The sequence below is a fragment of the Cebus imitator genome, unplaced genomic scaffold (genome assembly GCF_001604975.1).
Source record: "Cebus imitator isolate Cc_AM_T3 unplaced genomic scaffold, Cebus_imitator-1.0 Scaffold6, whole genome shotgun sequence".
Taxonomy (NCBI): domain Eukaryota; kingdom Metazoa; phylum Chordata; class Mammalia; order Primates; family Cebidae; genus Cebus; species Cebus imitator.
In genome coordinates this window covers 1908302-1928930 of record NW_016107321.1, presented here as the reverse complement: position 1 = coordinate 1928930, position 20629 = coordinate 1908302, and the positions used below count along the sequence as shown (strand labels likewise).

General features: G+C 42.8%; 1 protein-coding gene and 1 non-coding gene across 3 annotated transcripts in view; both read left to right on the top strand.

Annotated features, from left to right (window-relative positions):
• The window catches only part of PACRG (parkin coregulated), a 597238-nt gene that overhangs the window by 502096 nt on the left and 74513 nt on the right, over window positions 1-20629 (top strand). The window lies entirely within an intron of this gene.
• Window positions 6683-6787, top strand: LOC119472840. The gene has a single exon (XR_005202016.1). It is a non-coding gene; the product is annotated as a small nucleolar RNA U13 (small nucleolar RNA).

The following is a 20629-nucleotide window of genomic DNA, read 5'->3' as shown; positions in this document are numbered from 1 at the left end:
GGGGGGGGCACAGGGAGGAAGGGTGTGCTCCATCTTTTTGGTGATTGCGCTCATGCTCACAAAGCCCCGTCCAGGAATTTTTCCATACATTGTCTCGTTTATCCAGGGGTGTGGCCCCAGCACTCAGCCATGGTGACTGGCCATTCTGAAACAAGGGACAGAAGGACTGACAGCTAAGTGGGGGTGAGTGGGGCTGAGAGATAGATTTGCACACACCCTCTCTCTCCCCATAGTAGACCTGAGAACAGGGATCAGAGGCAGGAGTGAGAGCCATGCTCCAAGGCAGAGGAGATCACACAAAAAAAGACAGTGCTTGGTAAAACTCAGAGTGCCATGGAGTTTCCATAATATGTGATAAATTAAATTCAATAGGAAAATTGTAGTCCAGTACTTGTCAAAGGACACTTTTCGAAACTTTCAGACGTGTGTGATTTGGAGATAAATATTTGCATATCTTTCCTTTAACTATGTTTTTTAAGAGAATATCTGGAGAAATTCGATATTTACGATTACCTATGAATGTTACCAAAAGTATATGGAATGTCTAATAATCATTAATAATGACAAAAATGTATTGCATATTTACCAAGTACCAGGAAGCATCCTAAGGGCTTACCTGGGTTTCTTTGTTACACCCTCACAACATCCCTGCGAAGTAAGATCCATTATTGTCCCTGTCATTTGAGAAAGGAAGACCCAAGCTTACAGATGTTAGGCAACTTGGGCTCTGTATCACTTTGCTGTCTTCTTCCAGCAATTTCACATGAGAGGCAAGACACAGTGCGAATAAATCATATAGCTCAGGAACAAAACAAGCTTTAGTGTCTGCAGATTACTATTTAAAAAATCCTAATGGTAATCAAGCATTTTGAAGACAAAATACATTTAAAAATACTACAGTGGTCTGTCTCAGTCATCTAGAAAGCATTTCATTATCTCAGAAGTAAATGGTATGTGATAAAATAAATGATTTCCCCACATCTCGCTCTCGTCATTGTTTTCCTAGTTATTTGTTCCTATATTCCCAAATAAAGCAGAGTCCAGAGATAGGAATCTTCAGGAAGCCACTGTGTCCTCAGAGTCTGAATGTGGGCATGGCAGGAGGGTTGACGCCACTTCTCTTTCGTGTGGTCAAAGTCAGTGAGAGGGAGCCAAGCTCCCTGCAAACTTTCTACACGTGACTTTGTGCCTTGCCTCTGCCTCACTGTGACTCTGTGAAATAGACATTACTTTTTGATTAATTTCATCATGTGCAGCTGAACCACTGACTCTCAGGGAGATACTTTCATGGCTGCAAAGCAAATCTTACATTGAAGCTGGAATCCTAGGCCTCCGCCTTATGATCCAAAAGGAGGGTATTTCAGTCAAGGGAACTATTAGAAAATAACCACAACTTTAAATAAGAAAACATAAATAAATGAATAACATTCCAGAGAATGCCAAACCTGTGTTGTGTTCCCGCAAGTGTCCACTGAACTGGCCAAGGCACTCCAGTGCAGTGGGCTTGCTGAAGACCCAAAGCTAAATGTCATTCACTCACTGATGACAGCAAGGGCTTTGCCTATTAAAGGTCTTCCCTGCAAGGCACAGGTGTGTGCTGGAGAGAAGAGGTGAGGATCGCAGGTCGTGGGAACTTGCACAGCCAGACTGTCAAGGGCTGGAAGAATACTTTCTAATCTACAGCTCTGGGATCAGTCAAATCTGCTCGAAGGTATGAGAATACAGACAGGCTGCATCCTGGTCACCTGGTGATATTCAGGTACAGTGCAGGAGAAACTGAAGTCAGAAGCTGATAGAACATTTTTCCTAAATAAATCAAGTTGTTCAGGTGACCTGACCAAATGACAACAAACTGTTAAGTATTTTTTAAACTTTTATTGTAGATTATGGTGATAATTGAAAAGTCAAGAAAATTAACCCAATATAAAAAGTATTTTAGCATGTAAGGACATTTCCAAGAAGCAGGTTGGAATTCTCAGGGACAGCTTGTGGAGATGAAGGCCCCCCCATGGTCCATCACAGCCAACCATGTTCCTGACGACACCACGAGAGTGCGTGAGATGGGAGCATACATCCACAGAAGGATGTGTGAGGCCAAGGCGGGTGGGTCACCCGATGTCAGGCGTTCCAGACCAGCCTGGGAATATGATGAAAGCCCATCTCTACTAAAAATACAAAATTAGCCAGGTATGGTGGCAGATGTCTGTAATCCCAGCTGCTTGGGAGGCTGAGGCAGGAGAATTGCTTAAACCTGGAAGATGGAGGTTGCAGTGAGTTGAGATCACACAACTGCACTCCATCCTGGGCAACAGAGTGAGACCTTGTCTCACTCAAAAAAAAAAAAATTATGTGAACAAAAGCATTGCACAGAAAAACACTTTTATACACAAGTTCACAAATAACGAGGATGGGGTAGAATTAATGGCCATCCTAAAAGAGCTGAGCCATTTGCCCAATCCGCCCAAGAAAGAAAAGTCAAGAGATTTGAACCACTAAGAAATAATGTAGATTCTACAGAACCCAATATTGACATCAGATAAATAAGGAAACACTTATGAATATTAACATATATAAATCACTGGGTCCAAACTGCCCGCATCCCAAGTAATTAAGAGAATTGACTACCTTTCAAATGTTACTTTTGAAAAATCATGTCGAGTTATAGTAATATCAGAATGCCATAGAGAAAATGAATGATTATTGAGCTCAAAAAGGAAAAGTAAATGAGACTGTAATATAGTGATTATTTAACTTAGTGTACAGATTGATCTTGCCTTAAATAATTGCCAATTAACTTCTAAAAAATGTAGTATGTATGACATGTGTATAGCATACTTAGGAAAAAAGAAGTAAAATAAAAGAACATTGGCAGGGCATGGTGGCTCATGCCTGTAATCCCAGCATTTTGGGGGGCCGAAGCGGGAGGATCACCTGAGGTCAGGAGTTCAAGACCAGCCTGGCCAATGTGGTGAAACCCCGTCTCTACTAAAAAATATAAAAATTAGCCAGACTTGGTGGCAAGTGCCTGTAATCCCAGCTACTTGGGAGGCTGAGGCAGGAGAATTGCTTGAACGTGGGAGGTAGAGGTTGCAGTGAGCTGAGATCACACCACTGCATTTCAGCCTGGGCAACAAGAGTGAGACTAGACTCCATCTAAAAAAAAAAAAAAAAAAAACCCCAATAATTTTAAAAAAAGAACATTAAGGATAAACTAAAATACTGAGAATAAAAATATGTGTGTCCCATTCCATTAAGAAAATATTTTCTGAATGCCCACTGAGCGCCACACAGGGACGATGGGAAAGCAGAAGGATAGAAGTGGTAGAAGCTTGCATTCTAGTGAGGGAGTTAGACCACTCAACTGCAATGCACAGGAAAAAGTAAATGCTCTAAGAGAAGAAGCCGAAATCAAGAGTTATGGGAGGATTAATTTTGGAAGAGGGAATGGGAAAGAGAAGGTGGTCAGAAAAGGCTTGAGGGGGACTGCTTTTTGCTGGCTTTAGTGTGTGGTGGGCTTCCAACTGTCTGAGGACTGGGAGAAACATGCTTAGGGAGAGGGGGCTGGTCTACAAACAGGCAGAAAGGCATGCATTATGAAGACTGTGCCTTGCTAATTGAATTGCTTTTCCAAACATGCTTACAAACAGAGTGACCTCTGTTAGTCAGGTTCCCTGGAAATAGGCTCCAAGATAGAGACTCTTGCACAGAAATAACACCTATAGGAGACTGAGAATGCTATCCTTATCAAAATTCCAATGGCATTTTGCACAGAAATAGACAAACTATCATAAAATATATATGGAACCACAAAGACCCTCAATAGCCAAAGCAATGTTGAGCAAAAAGAACAAAGCTGGGGCCAGGCATAGTGGCTCACACCTGTATTCCCAGCACTTTAGGAGGCCAAGGCAGGCAGATTACCTGAGGTCAGGAGTTCAGGACCAGCCTGGCCAACATGGCGAAACCCCATCTTTACTAAAAATACAAAAATTAGACAGGCATGGTGACAGGTGTCTGTAATCCCAGCTACTCAGGAAGATAAGGCAGGAGAATCACTTGAACCCCAGAGACAGAGGTTGTGGTAAGCTGAGATCGTGCCACTGCACTTCAGCCTGGGCAAGAGTGAGACTCCATCTAAAAAAAGGAAAAAAACAAAACTGGAGGCACCACACACTGATTTCAAAATATATTACCAAAATATAATAATCAAAACAGCATGGTACTGGCATAAAAACAGACATGTAGACCAAATGGGACAGAATAGAGAGCCCAAAAATAAATCCACACATTTATGGTCAGCTAATCTTCAACAAAGCTGCCAAGAACATATAACAGGGAAAGGACAATCTCTATAATAAATAGTATTGAGAAAACTGGATATCCACATGCAGAAAAATGAAACTGGGCCTTATCTCACAATGTACAAAAGTCAACTCAAAAATGTATTAAAGATTTAAATGTAAGAGCTGAAACTGTAAAACTACTAGAAGAAAATGTAGGAGAAAACTACGTGACATTGGCCTGGGTAGTTTTTTGTTGTTGTTTTTGATATAACCCAAAAGGCACAGGCAACAAAAGCAAAACTAGATGAACGGGATTAGATCAAACTAAAAAGCTTCTGCACAGCAAAGTAAATAATCAACAGAGTGAAGAGATAACCTATAGAATGGAAGAAAATATTTGCAAACCAAACATCCTATAAGAGTTAATATACAAAATACATAAGGAACTCAAACAACTGAATAGCAAGAAAACAAATAACCCAATTTAAAAATGGGCAAAGGATCTGAATAGACATCTCTCAAAAGAAGACATACAAATGGCTAACAGGTAGATGAAAAAATGGTGAACATCAGTAATCATCAAGGAGATGTAAATTAAAACCACAATGAGATATCACTTCACACCTATTAGAATGGCTATTATCGAAATGACAAAAGATAGCAAGTGAAATGGTTTGGCTGTGTCCCCACCCAAATTTCATCTTGAATTTTAATCTCCATAATCCCCACATGCTAAGGAGAGACAGGTTGGAGGTGATTGGATCACAGGAGTGGTTACCCTCATGCAGTTCTCATGATACTGAGTTCTCATGAGATCTGATGGTTTTATAAGGGGCTCTTCCCCCTCAACTCGTCACTCACTCTCTTTCACCTGCCACCATGTAAGATGTATCTCTTCCCCTTCTGCCATGATTATAAGTTTCCTGAGGCCTCCACAGATGTGCAGAACTGTGAGTCAATTAAACCTCTTTACTTTATAAATTACTCAGTCTCAGGTAGTATCTTTCTAGCAGTGTGAGAATTAACTCAATATGGCAAGTATTTGTGAGGGTGTGGAAGAAGAGGACCCTTGCACACTGTTCGTGGGAGTGTCAATTAGGACAGCCATTATGGAAAACAGGATGGAGGTTCCTCAAAAAGTTAAAAATAGAGGTACTATATGATCCAGCAGTCCCACTTCTGGGTATATTTCCAAAGGAAATCAAATCAGTATGTTGAAGAGATAGCTTCACTTTCATTTTCATTGCAGCATTATTCACAGTAGCCAAGACATGGACTCAACCTTACTGTCTATCAGTGGATGAATGGATAAAGAAAATGCGGTATGTATACACAGTGGAATACTATTCAGCCTTTAAAAAGAAAGAAGCTGGCTAGGACACAGTGGCTCATGCCTGTGATCCTAGCACTTTGAGAGACTGAGCAGGAGGAGCACTTGAGTACAGGAGTTTCAGACCAGCCTGGACAACATAGCAAGATCCTGTCTCTTCCAAACAAAAAAAAAAAATACAAAATAAAACGAAGGAAATCCTCTCATTTTCGACAACATGGATGAACCTGGAGGACATTATGCTAGGTGAAATAAACCAGTCACATAAAGACAAATACTGCATGATCTCACTTATATGTAGAATCTAAAGCCAAATTCATAGAAGCAGGGAGTAGAACGGTGTTTCACAGGGACCCAGGGAAGGAAAGTGGATTGGGAGATGTTAGCCAAAAGGCACAAAGTCTCAGTGAGGCAGGGTGAATGAGTTCTGGCGATCTACTGCACAGTGTGATGAGGCTAGTTCATAATAATACATATTTGAAAATTGCTAAGGGAGTAGGTCTTAAATGTTCTCACCACGAAAAGATGAGACGCATGTGAGGTGATGGATATGCAAATAAGCTTGGTTTAATCATTTCATAAGGTATAGCATACATGTGTTGAAACATCACACTGCACACTATAAATATGTGTAGTTTTTACTTGTCAGTTAGACCTGAATAATGCTGGAGGTGGGAAGAAAGAGGAAGAAACAGGGCTGGGCAGGAGAGGTTAGACTGCCCTGAGGAGGTCCCAGGAAATCTCCACTTGAGGCCAAGGGGCTGCAGCTTTGCGCCTGTACATTAGCCAGCCCATGCAGGCTGTGGGAGGAAGGGGTCACCTTGAGCAAAGCAGGCTCCTGTCTGAGGCAGAGGGAAATTCCAAGGGTAAGACCCAGCCATCAGTGGCCCATACCCCAGTGCCTGGGGACAGCCTGTTCTGCAAGGGATTGGGGCAGTACTCTGCAGCAGCCTCCACAGTGATGCTTGATGTAGTGAAGGATAAACTCCAAAAATGTATGAAAGTGTTTGCATCATTAATGTCTATTTTAACTAAAAGCTCCAATGGAATTAAAAATCCTGGTAAACCGATCCTTTTGTAGCTCATAAGCATGATGAGTAGGATTTCACACTCACGTGCGAGATATGCCTCCCTCAAACCTTATAAATGATAACGGTATGTGAGCCGTCTGACATTAAAAAAAAAATCATGGTAAACCACAGAAGATTCCAGGTGAATTTGGGGGCATGTAAAAACATGACTTCCTGCTTATATTAGGCCGTTCTTGCATTGCTATAAGGAAATACCTGAGGCTGGATAATTTTTAAGAGATTTAATTGACTCACAGTTCTGCAGGCTGTACAGGAAGCAATGTGCTGGCACCTGCTCCTCGGGAGGCCTCAGGAAGCTTTTACTCCAGATAGAGGGCGAAGTAGGAGCAGATACATCACATGGCGAAAGCAGGAGGGAGGTCAGGGGTAACGTGCCACATACCTAACAACGAAACCTCACCAGTCCTCACTCACTGTAGCAGGGACAGCACCAAGCCACAAGGGATCCACCTTATGACCAAAGCTCACCTCCCACCAGGCCTCGCCTCCAACCCTGGGGATTCCATTTCAACATGAGATTTGAGTGCCATCGAATACTCAAACTGCTGTATCACTGCTGTTCTAATGAGTTAGTTAGAAGCTGAAGATGCACCAGTATATGTAACGGAGGGTAATAAGAGGACTGTAAGCCATTCCTGTGGGTGTGCTGTCCTTCATGAAGGAGCAGAGCCGGCAGCCTACCCGTCATGGTGGGACTTGCACTGAGCTTGGTCAGCAGCAGCAGAAAGAGCTTTACACTGACGGAGACTGCACAGCCTTAACACCCAGTCCTCCAAACGTTCACCCTTACACCCAGACCCTCATACATGTTTGCAGGACTGGCCAAAGATGGGTCCTGCCTATCAAGATAAACTGCCCTCCCTGTGGCAAGAATGAAACCCACAACTTGGGTGTTATTAGCGTAAGCTCTCATCAAATTGACACCACCAGACATAGATTATGATAATAAGAAAATAAGGCAGATGTGACTAGCTGATAAGATACGCCCAAGTTGGAAAAACTAATTTCAGCTTAGAAAAATGGCACACTAATGAAGCTTTTAAAAATTAATTTATGATTAAAGATCATACAGAGAGGCAATGACGGTGAAAACCACAATGAACATCAAAACAAGCATGAGTTCCGAGTTTAGGAACGTAGCCAAGAACATTATCGTTTTTAAATATACAGAGAAGACGCATATACCTGTTTCCTGTTTAGGATGTATATATTCGAAAACAAAATTATTTTTTTTTCAATCTACCACTAATCAGTGTGACAAAAAGCCATGACCCTCCAGGAATTCGACCAGCCCTCCAGGCAATGGATTCTTCAAGTGCGAGCAGGTTGAAGGACTTCTGGCAGCAGACAGTGTAGTCAGAGTCCCTAAGCCCAGAGGGTGTTCTTAATCTATGCCTGAAAATGACTGACACGGACGCCAGTGGAGGCAGATAAGCTCTGGAAACGTTTAAGCAGGCAAAAAAAAAAAAAAGAAGAAAAAAAAAAAAAGAAAAGAAAAGAAAAGAAAAAAAACGCAAACCTAGAAGAGTGTCTGGCACACAGTGGAGGCTCAACATGTGCTAGATTAATTCATTAATTTATTCAAAATTATGTTGGTGATCAGCTTATGACAGATAGATTCAGATAGTGCACCGATGCACTGGCATTATGGTATGATAAGTAAACCAACTTTATACCAAAGAATTCCTTCTTATGGGAAAATCACTGTCATTTTTTTTAACACACTTCCGTCAATACTGTAGGAGTAAAGGAACCATGATGAATGAACTTGATTATTTTTATAAAATTTCCCAAAGTAAAAATTTCAGCTGAAAATAAAATAAAAAAAAAAACCTTTATAGATTAGAATAAATGCAGCCTGGAGTAATTCTCTAGCACAGTGGCCAACATTTGGACACATCAAATAAGTCTTAAAGGTCATGGAATGAGTAGTTGTGTATGTTTTTCCATTCTAGACAGCTTGAAATTTAGTGTCTAACTGAAAAGTCCAAAACTATAAAACTCCTGAAAATAAGCTTTCCAAAATGACTAGTTTTCTTTCTACCTGGAACTTAAAATAGGATGGAAGGGAAGTCTAAATCTGAGAAAGTAGAATCTCCTTCTAATGTTTTGTTTACACAAATACTAAACATTTTACTACACTAAAAAGGACTAAATTTCATATCTCAATGTAAAAGTATTTGCAGTCCGGGCATAGTGGTTCATACCTGTGATCCCAGTGCTCTGGGAGGCTGAGGCAGGAGGATCATTTGAGGCCAGGAGTTCAAGACCAGCCTAGTCAACATAGTGAGACTCCTGTCTCTACAAAAAATTAGCCAGGGGAGTGGTGGTGAGCACCTGTGATATTCAGGAGGCTGAGGCAGGAGGATCACTTGAGCCCAGGAGTTAGAGGCTGCAGTGAGCAATAGTCATGCCACTACACTCCAGCCTGGGTGATAGAGTGAAACCCCGTCTCTAAAAAAGAACAACAACAACAGCAAAAGAACAGCATTTGCCATTCTTTTCAAAGCACTGATTCTTCTGCTTCTCAGAGCACTTAGATGGCATCTGATCTTTGCTTGCCAGAATCATCATTTGATGGTTTGGCAAGGAGTTGTCTGCAGGCTTTGCCCCAGTAAGGGTTCCAAAGACCTTCAGCTACAGCTTGAACAACCTGCCCCTTGGCACAACTGTGGCATCCGTAGACAACTGCCATCATTTCCCCTCAGTTAACTAGTCTCTTGACTTTTTAAAGTAGTAATCGCACAGCTGTCAAATGCTGTTGGAAGATACCCTTGAATAGTTCTAGGAGAACCACCCCCGGGAAGAAATTTGGGACAGAAGAATTTTTCTTCAGAAGGAAGAAAGATGGATGAGGAAGCACTGACTTCCTCTCATGAGGACCCACAGGCTCCACAATTCCTTCAGAGGCTGTGTCAGCAAAATGCCCAGAACTGTCTCCAGGTGACAGCAGAGGTCAATTTCGGGTCCACAGAGTCCCACTAAGCTCCTATAATTTAGAACCTAATTTAGTTCTAACCTGATGGTGAAATTATTCAACAGTTTGCCTCCGAGCATTGAAATAAGTAATAAAAAACAGCAAATTTAATATTGCTATTGTTGCACCCTCTACAGTGACATCAGAAGCTCCTCCAAGTCCTACTTCCTTCCAAGTGGACGTCTTCATAGTACATTGTCCTTTGTGAAAACTCTTTGCAAAGAGTTTTTTGTCTATATATGTAATATTTGTGCCATGCCATACAGTTTTTTTTTTGTTGTTTTTTTTTTTTGAGACTGAGTTTCGCTCTTGTTACCCAGGCTGGAGTGCAATGGCGCGATCTCGGCTCACCGCAACCTCCGCCTCCTGGGTTCAGGCAATTCTCTTGCCTCAGCCTCCTGAGTAGCTGGGATTACAGGCACGTGCCACCATGCCCAGCTGAATTTTTGTATTTTTAGTAGAGACGGGGTTTCACCATGTTGACCAGGATGGTCTCGATCTCTTGACCTCGTGATCCACCCGCCTCGGCCTCCCAAAGTGCTGGGATTACAGGCGTGAGCCACCGAGCCCAGCCCGCCATACAGTTTTTAAAGAGTTTTGCAAATACAAATCTTCTTCACTACACAGCACTCCTTTAAGATAAACCATTCGATAACCAATTTTTAATCTCTTCATAGTAGCACAAGAGGCTGTGTCCTTTATATTTGGAAATTATGCCCCTTAGAATACCAGTTATTCCCGTTTATCAGCCTAAGTGTATGTGGAGTACTTACTATGAATCTCCTCCACACATAGCATTTTTTAGTGCAGTAAAATATTCACTATTTTAATGGACAAAACATCAGAAAGAGATTCTACTTTCTCAGAACTAGACTTCCCTTCCCTCCTCCTATTTTAAGTTCCAGGGAGAAAATAAACTAGTTATTTGGAAAGTTTATTTTCAGTGGAGTTTTATAGCTTTGGACTTTTGAACAGACATTAAATTTCATGCCATCTAGAATGGAAAAACATATATAACTAGACTCATTCAATAGACTTCAAGACTTATTTGATGTGTCCAAATGTGTCCAACTATGTGTCTACTGTGTGCTCATTGCTGATGGAAATAGCAACAGTAATTCACCTTCAAAATCCCTAAAATGTGGTTGAATAAACAAAGAACGCAGAACGGTGTATAATGCCAAAACAAGTGCAGAGTTGGGGAGGAAAATCTCAGAAGGAGCTTCAGACATCCAGAAAAGACTTTTTGGAGGAGCAAGCCTTTCAAGTAGGCCTCGAAAGACAGTATTTTGAGACAGAGGAGGAGATAGGTAGGGTGTAATTACAGCCTAGTGAAAGAAGCCTGCAAGGCAGAAAGGAATATAGTATTGCAATGGCAGAGGAGAGAGGTCCAGGGTGAAGATCCCTGCAAAGGCAATGGCTCCTCTCAGCCAGCAGAGAAAGTGGAGACCCCAAACAGGGGCTCCCAAGATGGGATGTGTCTGGGCTGGGAGCAGCACCACCTTTGGGAGGCTGGCAACACAGGCAGGCCCACGGGGGAGCGGTGGCTTGCTGGCCAGGTAGGCGGGCCCACAGGGGAGCCGTGGCTTGCTGTCTGGGCTTTCTGCCGCCGGTAGCACTGGCATCCTCCAAAATTGCTTCCTGGGGCTTTTCTATTTCTCTTCACTCCACCCACTATCTTTTTTTGTGTCCTGTGATCCATTCACTGCCGTGACATTGAACATGCTGTTAGAACAAGAAAACAATAGTCTATGTCATGTTAATAACATCCTGCCTCAATCCTGGCCAGAGTTCTCTGCCCAGACCCTTTCTAAAGCAGTGGACAGTCCCCAGGTGGACTTGCTGGAAGTATGCACCGGCGCTGCAAACGGGAGAGCCCCGGGCTGCTCTGACATCATGACCACACTGGCATCCTGGGTCGTCATGCCCTGCACTGATGCAGACAATTCCATACAGATGGATCAGCAACTTTGCAGGTCGTGACAGCTATAAGCCCAGTTCAGCTTAGCCAGGATGCCCCAGCAAAAGGTGACTTCACATTGGGTAGTTTGAAAAGGCAAGCAATCCTGGCTGACTGCATCCCTTCCCCAGGACCAGCACCCCACAGCGTGATACCTTTTACCCTTAACAGACTCCATCCGCCAGTCAGAGCCCCTTCTCCACAAGCTTGTTTAGTTTCAGAATCACTCTCCACATGCAGCGATCCCTTTGCCTCTCTGAGGTGGGACCATACAGGTGCACGAGCCTCTCTAGACCATTGGCTACAGGTCGCCCCTGGTAAACAGCCTCGCCCAAGAATGCTGGGCATGCAGTTACTGCATGTGAACAAGTCCCGGCTTCACTCTCAGCTGCACCTGGCACCAGGTTGGTATTCATGTAATGCTGCATTGGCAGACATTTCATCTACAGTATATGTTGAAATCAACAGATAATTATTTAGAGCAAATAAAATAAACTACTTATGAAGATGACTTGAAGTGGGCACTGACTTGCTGGGAGCCATTCCTGCCAGCCCTGCCCTCAGGCCAGCCTCTACCACCCAACCCGGCTCTCTACAGAACACAAAGGTCCAGACTGAGAAGGGGGTGGCAGAGCGGGGTGCCTCAGGACAGGTCAGCGTGGTTATGTTCATTCCAAGAATACCTATGATGAAGAGAACCCATGAGTACTGAAGATTAGTGTCGCTTTTAAATAAGAGCCCACCTGCGCCAGGCGCTGTGTCCTGCTGGGGGCTGGCTGCTCCAGAGGCTCCTGCGCTGCGGCCACGTGCCTCAACCCGGCCTGCACACCCTGCTGATACAGCAGCTCTTAGCTCCAGCCTGCTTGTCAGACAGAGCCCATACGTTATCTGCCTCTTACTTTGTTTAGTAAGAAGAGAAGGAAAAGGGAAGAAAAAAAGGAACAAAGGAAGAGGAGAAGGAAGAAGGGAGTACGGCAGGGAAGGGAAAGGTGGGCAAGGTGCAGACCTCAGGAGCAGAAACGAGAGAAGGGCAGAGGAAGGCAGCTCTGCCTGGCCTTGTTCCTGGCAAAACGCACTTACACTTGGAGGGTGCTCCGCTGCCCTAAGGCACACCAGGAAAGGTCAACAGTTTCCTGTGGACCACAGAGAAGAGGAACCCTGTTCAGGGACAGCAGGCAATAGGAAGACACAAAGGCGATTCCCTGAGGAGCCAGAGCAGGAAGAACAGTCCAGGCATGGCTCGAGAGAAGGCCAAGGTAACCGAGCACTCCTCACCTACCTGCCAGCTGGCGCTCCCAGCAGGAGGCCCTGGCCCTGCACAGCTGCCTCTCCACCTCCCTGCAGGAGCCTCCACTCCTGAAACCAGCCCTCAGCCCCTCCGGACTCTGCTCCTCGAGCTGAAATCCTGCCCCTCACATCAGGACCACATCCCCCAGGACTGCAGCTGGAGCGGCCCTGCCAGCGTAGCAAAGGGTGTCTCCCAGGAGATGGTCTCAGCAACATCAAACACATTTTCTGTGAAGTTTTCTCTTGTATCATGATGTTACAGAACACTCAGCCGGAGCTTGTTCCCCATGAAGCACTCTTTGCTGCAATCCATCTTCGATTTACAATGGGAAGAACCTGCTCAATACCCTTTGTATTTTTCTCACCTACTTTCATGTTTTTTACATCCCTGTTAGGAGATTTAAATTATTAAGGGACAAAGCTGAAGGTGTGTGAATGGATGGATGAAGAGATGGCTGGACTGATTGATGAACAAAAAGTTCACCTGCCACTAAAAACAGAGGAATGCAGTAGAACGCAGGAGGCGGGGGGCTGCAAGGGGAATTCTGCAGTTGACCTAGATGGTCATTTTGAGAGAGAGAGAGAGAGAAATGACACCAGCCTTGATCTTGAGAGATGCCACTTTCTAAATTACCCTGTGTGGCTAAACAGCTTTTGCATGCTAGTCCAAAGAAATAGCTGCCAAGCATTTCATTGTGTGAGAAAACACATTATGAGTTCGAGAAAATAAGAGGGAAATTTTTAACATGAAGATGGGAAGGGACAGTCCAAGAGGCCATGGTGGGGGGTGGGTGGAAGCTCCCATGTGAGAAATGGTGGTGGCTTCTGTGTGTTACAGGCAGAGGAGATGGAGAAAGTGGAAATATTTGAAAAATGTTGAAGGCATATAAAGGATAGGTCTTAATAACAGAGAATCGTGAGTGAGGAAGAAGGATGAATAAAAGGTGACTTTTGTATTTCTGTTCTGAAAACAAAATTCTGAAAGGGGAAATGGAATGAGGAGCAAGTTTGTAGGGAGGGAGGGAAATTGTAAGTTGCACCGTCCTTCATCATTAAGCTTTCACCAAATGGGAGACATTCAAATAGAAATGTTCCCGAAATAATAGGACATTTGGTCCTGGGACTCAATAAGAAATGCCTGGTGGGAAATAGTAGATTTAGGAGCGTTCAGGGTCTTGGTGGATAACTGTCATCATTAGTGGAAAAGCGCTCTCGTCCTTAATGACGGAGATGGTCCATAGAAAGTGGCACAGAGCAGGGACAGAAGACGAGCTAGGGTGCAGTTCTGAATCTCACCCTCTGCTATGGTTTGAGAGTGGTTTGGATATGGTTTGGATGTAGCTTGTTTGGTGCTGCCAAGTCTCGCGTTGAAATTTGCTGCTCAGTGTTTGAAGTGAGGCCTCATGAATGCCATTCTCACAGGAGTGAGTTCTCCTGGGAGTGGGTGAGTTCTCACTGTTAGTTCGTGCAGAAACTGGTTGTTGAAAAGAACCTGGCAGCTCCTCCTCTCTCTCCTGCTTCCTCTCTGGCCATGTGATCTCTGCACACACCAGCTCCTCTTCATCTTCCACTGTGAATGAAGCTTCCTGAGGCCCTCACCAGACGCAGATGCTGGTGCAGTGTTTCTTATAGAGCCTGTGGAAACATGAGCCAAGATAAACCTCTTTTCCTTATAAATTATCCAGCCTCAGTTCCTTTATAGCAGCCTCAACCGACTGAAACACCTACACTAAGGGACAGACAGCTCCCAAAGGAGACCAAGCAGACACAGCCAAAGACGTAGGTCAGAAACCATGAGAGTTTACTTCTGTGGGCACCAGAAGAATGTGTTCAAACAGAGAGCAGACTCAAACGTTTCTCTTGGAGATAAAGTAAAATCAAGTCTGAAAAATGTCCATTGAACTGAGCTACACTGCTCTCTTTGGTAAAGCAGTTTTCATAGAGAAGTAAAGGAAGCCACATTGCAATAGTTAAAAAAACGAATGGGAGTTGAGGAAGAGAGCAAGTACAGGCAACTCTTTTTAAAAGTTGATTTTGAAGAAGGAAAGGGGGGCCGAATGTTGGTAGAGTTTTGGGGTTAGAGACTTGCTGGTTTTAAGACAAAAAGACATGACTATGTTGTTTAAATGCAGAAAGATATGAGCTCCATGAAGCTGAAGGTACAAAAGAGAAAGGCTGTAATCTATTGTACAAGGCCCCTGAGGAGGTGAGAAGACACAGCGGAAGAATTTGCCTGAAATTAGAAGGGGCTCATGTCTTCCATCGTAAGCCAGCTGAGTGGGAGTTGCGGGCATGACTTGAGCAGTTGAGATGCACCACATTTCCTGCTGCTTTCTAATACCCACAAACCTGTAATATTTCCCCTTTTGCATGTGAGAGTCTAATGATAATCCTGAAGCTTATACAGATATATTCCATCTCCATTGATAAAGCATCATATGATCTTCTGAAGACATAGGCTCTATTAAAATAACCTATCAATTTCCCCACTGTATGTAACTGCCTTCCCTGAAGCCAGCCACTAAAATATCACTTGACTAAGAGTAGGTGGTGTTGGTGACCAGAAAATCTATGTCTTGAGAGTATGGTGTTCTTTTTTTGCTTGTAGAATATTAACTATCTGCTTCCAAATTCCTCAAGGGCCTTCCCCTTGGAGAAGGGGTTTTCCTGTTGCCATCTCATGCTGTTGATCCCCTGTGTGAATTACTGTCTATAGACCGGCAAGGAAATAGGCCTAAAATTCAACAGCTTGCCTGCACCCAAGAGAAATTATCAGAAATATTGTCCACTTCCTCTCAATAGACTTCTCTCTGGAAAATGTTTTCAATGTCACGAGGTTTTATCATCTATATTATAGAAACTTGTTTTTAATTCTTCAAAATTTCCTTACTCTCCTCCATAGGAATCTTTAACACGTATAGTTTCCTATTTCAATTCTGCCCTTGGCGAGTCAATTTATAGTGCGGTTTGGTATTTTATTATTGTCAAATATTGCTTATAAGAGAGAGGCCTCGGTTTGGTAACAACTAAACACTAAAACAAAAAGAAAGTAAAGGTAAAAAACAGTTTTTTGTTTTTTAAAGAGAGGCTTTGGGAAAACCGGCACACTTTCAGCCCCTCCAAAGGTAGCTTGTTATGTGACTGACCTCCAAGCATTTATTCACCTGGAAACATGTGTTTGTGATTCCGCCTACGTCAGGGCAACAATGGCTGCAAGATACTTTGAAAGATGGTGGGATACGCCACACAGGCTCTGTACAAACCTCAGGGTAAATCGTGGGAAGTAGAACTGTTCTCCTCCCATCTGCCAAAGCACATCTATTTTTCTTCAAACCAAAATGTAGCTTGACCTCCGAAAGGTTCCCTAAACACCCCTGCCCTTCTCTGTTCCTTCCAGTGTCACCTCGCGATGGCCGTCTTCTGAGCACTCTTCCATTTATTGGTAATTGTGACTTATTTATGTATATTTACACTTTGGTAGCTTCTTTCCCCTTTTGGAAATTAGTCTCAGCAGAAACTGAGTTGAATCTCTTCTATGTATTCCTAAGTATAGGTGTCCTCTGAGCACTCCATAAATATTTGTCTACTGACTGGTTGAAGATTTAGTCTTACACAAGTGCCGGTGAACTTCATCTTATTTTAGAACTCTGATGGGAAGTGTGATTTGTTACACAAGATTCTGGGTCTTTTCGTACCCTCAGGTGAATAAAGAGCCATAACCAATTAAAATGCCTGCTATGGGACTGAAAAGATGGCAAGAAGAGGTGGAGAGTATGCTGCTGTACCAAGAGTTTGCCACCTCTTTTTAATAGGCTATAGAATGGGTGATTGTATTAGTCTGTTTTCACACTGCTATAAAGAACTACCTGAGACTCACTAACTTATAAAGAAAAAAGGTTTAATTGACTCATAGTTCTGCAGGATGTACAGGAGGCACAGCTGGGGAGGCCTCAGGAAACTTACAATCATGGTGTAAGGTGAAGGGGAAGCCAGCCCATCTTAAATGGCTTGACTAGGAAAGAGAGAGCAAAGGGGAAAGTGCTACACACTTTTATAACAGTCAGATCTCTTGAGAACTTACTATCATGAGAAGAGCAAGGGGAACGGTTCGCCACCATGATCCAGTCACCTCCCACCAGCACTGGGGATTACAATTCAACATGAGATCTGGCTGTGAACACAGAGCCAAAACATATCATTGATGGTTTGATACAAGCTTTTAAGATACATAATGTGTAGCTATTTCCTTCAATTACTTAGCATGATGAATTTTATCAGCCCTAAATATATATCAGTGGTTTGATTGGTTAGTGGGTGGGTGGGGTTTTTTTGGGAAGTGGATTTACCCTCCATTTCTTTAGTCTGACAGTATAACCTTTGGTCACTTGATTGCTTCATAAAATAAATATATTGGGATTGCATACATCCGAATTTGCAGTAGTTTTATTTTCTTGATAGATACAGTCTTTCGAAAATGGATTTTATCTTAGCAAGTATTTTCTATATATACATTTTCTACCAATGTAGCTAATTTGACTAGATGTTATTAAATAGAGAGGAAATCTAGCTCTAATTCATTTTTTCTTTTGCTTAAGGAAAACAAAAATGCTCAACTTTTGTTGAAAATGAATGTAAGGACAACAGTAACGTTCTTGAAAATATAATAAATGTCCTTTTTAAGATAAAGTAAATTGGAGTTGTCTCTTTGTCACCCCAGTTACTGTCTTCTAAAGTCACATTTCTGTTCTCATAAGATAGATTGTATGAAAAGAAATTGAAGCACCATAAATTACATTAGTGTAAGGTCACAAATTAATCACTTTATAACCTATTTTCTCTTGAAAATTGTTTTTATAGAAATTCTACCAGAAAGTGGTTCACACCACTGAACTTAATTGGCTGTTACTACACATATTGCTCAGTATTCTAAGCCAAGTCATCAGGAAAAGATTATAGTCACCAGCTACTACTGTCCTGTTTGACTTGAGTGAGGAGATGCTTTTTTTATATTTTCGAGTGTTATTTATTCCTGTCAAAAGATACATGCATTTTATATGCAGCTAAAATTCCTGGGGCTTTTCACCGATCAACTAAACACAGGATTTGCTTTAAGGAAGAGCTGTGGCAGGGAGTATTGCCAGACCCTTTAAGTAAATTTGAAATTATATTTTCTTCTTGGTTAACTGAAAAAGAAAATGTTTATGATGGTGTGGACTAGCATCAGAATTAATTTTACCCTGCAATTGAATTTATGGTCAGAATGTCATATTCCTATTATTTAAGAATGTATTGTATTATATCTTAAATGAAATTTTGCAGATGAATGAATATTTATATGCATGGTATAATGAAATAAAAGAGGGAGCAATTGAGTCTTTAGTTCAGTAAGCAAGTTTTATATACAATGGTAAATAATTAAATTCAGTTGATTCCAGAACTCACAAGGCACTTTCTCTATAAGGACAAATGCAGTACTGGCGTTTGACTGAGTCTATAACCTGTAACAGTATCATACTTGGGAGGAAGAATTTGAATACCAGGGCAGAACAGAATCTGGATCTAGTTTAAATGAGAGAAAACCTTTGTAAAGTGCTGGCATAATAAAGGAAGAAGTGATTTGACATTGGCATAGATCCTCTCTGCTGTCAAAGATCTGAAAAAGCCGTTTCATCCCATTGTCCCACACTGAGCATTTTAGCCAGTTGACTGCTGGTGGTCTCAGACAAAGAGGGAGCACTTTTAACACCACCATCAAGGACTTTCATAGTCTTGATTCTTCTACTTTGAATAACTCTTCTTTGAGTTCTATTGACATTCATCTTTATTTTTCTCAGTATTATAGAATAGAATGTTTATACTTCCCAGAAATCTTTTCTCATGTAAAAGGCTCAAAAAAAATGGTGTCTATTCTGTATTTCTATCAGTCAGTCTTTCTTCTTTGTCCTTCATACTTGAGTTAATCTGTCTCATGCTTCAGCCTCAGTTTTGGCGTGAAATCACCCGTGTTGCTTTGCTGTCTCTAGTGATGGAAGTGAGTTTGGTGGAAGCAAAGATGGTGTTTGTCTGTGTCTATATTCCCAACTACTGGCCTAGTGGTCAGCACTTAGCATGTGGTAAAGCTTCTGAAAGAAGCATTTCAAAGTTTAGTTCCAAATCCCATCACCTAGATAAATTCCTTAACAAGACATTTACTCTTTTTGAATGTTTCCATCATTTATAAAATGAGGCTAATAATGTCTTCTCTCTGGGTTTTCGTGACAAGCAAAATAATGATTGAGAGATTTGTACCATGTAAGATATGATTATTTTTCTAAACTTCAACTGGAGGAAATTCTATCAAGACATGGTTTTAAGTTTCCAAGCAGTATATTTCTATGCATTCTGTTGGCATTCAATACTTACTGCCCACTGAAATGAGTCTTCTTTTATCATAATCTTTCTACAGTGCTTGCCTGGTCTCTTGGTTTCAAGGACCACTTCTATAAGAGACCCTGCAATCTACACTTCAATGCTTGATCATTTACCCCTGCCCAGAATCATGTCTAAGAATTAGCTCCACCAGAATTTCGTCCAGGAGTCCCTAGGTGGACACCTTCTGCTTCTCCCTGCCACAGCTCAGCCTCTCCACCTGCAGCTTCTGTCCTTCTTAACGTCACCAGATGGTGTGGGCACAGCTGGCTGTTCCTTCCCCCTCATGCTCGCACGGCCACCTCAATCCCTACGCACACTCACACTCCTACACACAACTCACACACCCACTCCTACACACACTCACACACACACCCCCACTCCTACACACTCACACTCCCACATACATAGTCACACCCCTACCCCTACATTCACACTCACACCCCCACTACACACCCCCCACTCCTACACACACACACTCACACACACACTCCTACACACAACCCACACACCCACTCCTACACACACTCACACTCACACCCCTCTCCTACACACTCACACTCCCACATACACAATCCCACTCACACACACACCCACTCCACACACATCCCTGCTCCTATGCACTCACACTCCCACATACGCACAACCCCCACTCCTACACACACTCACAGCCCCACTCCCAAATACACACACCCCCATTCCTACACACCCACACACTCCTACACACACACACACTCACATATGCACCCACTCACATCCCCACTCCTACACACACAGTCCCACATACACACACACCCCCACCCCTACACACTTACACTCCCACATACACATGCAGTCACACCCCCACCCCACACACACTCACACATTCACACTCCCACCCCTACTTCTACACACTCACAAACACACTCACACTCTCACACTCCCTCTCAACATGCACACATACTCTTACACACATTGTCACACTCTACTGCTTCTACCCAAAACACACTCACATTCCCACCCCATACACACACCCCCACCCCATATACACATACTCACACCCTTACCTCTACTTCTACAGACACATACACACACACTCACATATACACACATTTACACCTCCATTCCTACTACACACACACATATACCCACATTTACACCTCCATCCCTACTACACACACACACACATACACACACATTTACACCTCCATCCCCACTACACACACACATACCCACACTCGTACACACACATTTACACCTCCATCCCTACTACACACACACACATACACACACATTTACACCTCCATCCCTACT